This window comes from Nyctereutes procyonoides, unplaced genomic scaffold (genome assembly GCF_905146905.1).
Source record: "Nyctereutes procyonoides isolate TBG_1078 unplaced genomic scaffold, NYPRO_anot_genome, whole genome shotgun sequence".
In the NCBI taxonomy this organism is placed as follows: Eukaryota; Metazoa; Chordata; class Mammalia; order Carnivora; family Canidae; genus Nyctereutes; species Nyctereutes procyonoides.
Window position 1 is genome coordinate 33649321 of NW_026575044.1, and position 1907 is coordinate 33651227.

Here is a 1907-nt window from a genome sequence, read left to right on the forward strand (position 1 = left end):
CTAAGGGTATAATAGATTAAACACTCTTATACTGTGGCTGATTACATTGCCTATGTATCAGAAATTCATTCTGATTTCTGTTGTATAGGACTGTAACTTTGAAATGCTCTAGTGGACTTAATATTTTTTCTTTCTTTTTTTTTTGTCAGTAATAGGTGCTGTTATATTGGCTTGTAGCGAATACAAGTAAGTAAAGGTTAGGAAAATCATACCAACAAAATTATGGGATGTCAAAAAACGTTAAACAAGCAAATTTCCTCTCAAAGAAAATGTTTTTATGAAAATAAGGATGGTCATTTCTTGGAGAACCAAGCTTTAAAAAAACAAGAGCCCTGAAAATTTTAAAGAAATGACTTATTTTCAATTATATCATTTAAGCAAGCTTCACTTATTATATTTTTATATCATCAATGAATAGCTAGCTGGAAACTTTAACATATGTTTAAGTTTTTAGTACTCTGAGGATAAATCTCACATTGACATGGTTAGAAATCATAATAGTAATTTTGTTTATATAAAGCCAAGTGAATACTAAGCCTAATGGCTATTTCTGGTGGCTGTTTAAAACAGATAATTGATTAAAACCACATTAATCCAAAATGAAATAGATTATGTATATTGATAGGCAGTATAGTCTAAATAATGATTCTATGTAGTCACATTCACAGTCTTTATAGGAAATGTGGTGAATTAAAATTAGAGTAACTACCATCAAACAAAAATTACCTAAACCTCTATTGTTTAGAACTTTTGTCATAATCATTAAGCATTTGACATATATAAATAAAACTGGTATAATATAGATTCAATTCTGATTCTTGGATCCAATATGACACGTTGATAAAATCAGCACCTATGAAAGGATCAAAGAAACAATATAAAGTGACAGAGAAAATTATTCCAGTTCAAGCCTTGCTGGGTCAAACTGGAATGTTTATGAGCCCCATGCCCCCCGGTGCATAAAGAAATGAAGATCAGCTATCACAACCTTTTAAAGAGGAAGTAACTTGAGTTTCTGAAAGAAGATTCTCAAGGACCTTGAGGAAATCCCGGGTATAGTTCTATATAGATACATATAGATAGCTATAGATAAAGATATAGATTATATCTATTATATATAGTTAAATTATATATATTATATATAGATACATCTATCTAGATCTAGATATAGATATATAATGTCCCCATGATTGAGTATATTCAGACAAGGCAATTTGCCTCTCTCCTCCCCTGGTTAGTAGCCATGACTGGGTACTACTTAGAATGGACTTTAAACTAGTCTTCACCCATAAAATAATGCCAATCTCCCACAGACATCATAGCTTTAAAGGATGGAGGGCATGTAGTTTAAGATTATCCAACTGTGTATTTTCTTTTGTGGACATGAATTGAGGAAGCATGTAGCCCCAATTTGAAGCTAAGTAGTCCTTTCATTTATGCCAATTCATTGCAGAGGGCAGATCCAAAGGTGTCAGAGAGAAATGCAAGACCTTGTTCAAATTCTCCTCTATCTTTGAACATTTTAGTACCATGCTACAGCAAAGCCCCTCTAGTATTTAAGCTAATTAGTTACAACTTAAAGCAACCTAAATGAAGCAGAGGGATGGGCTTATCTGCTCATCCAGAACCTAAAGTCAGTAGACATGTTTGCTATTTTCTAGAATGAGTAGTGAGAATTACTGATCTATCACGTGTTGTGCCCTGAGAGCAGTATAGCCTCTAATTTATCATCCCACTGGAAATTTGAACATACTGAGCTACCTATTTGTGTCCTTCTAGCTTTTGCTGCCTAAGTTGACAGCCTGCTTTAAGTCATCACATAGTTGTTAAGAAGAAGCAAAGTCCCTCCTTATCCAAGTAGATCTGGATATATTCTCTTAAAACAGCCAGAATGTCAATTTGAAAGT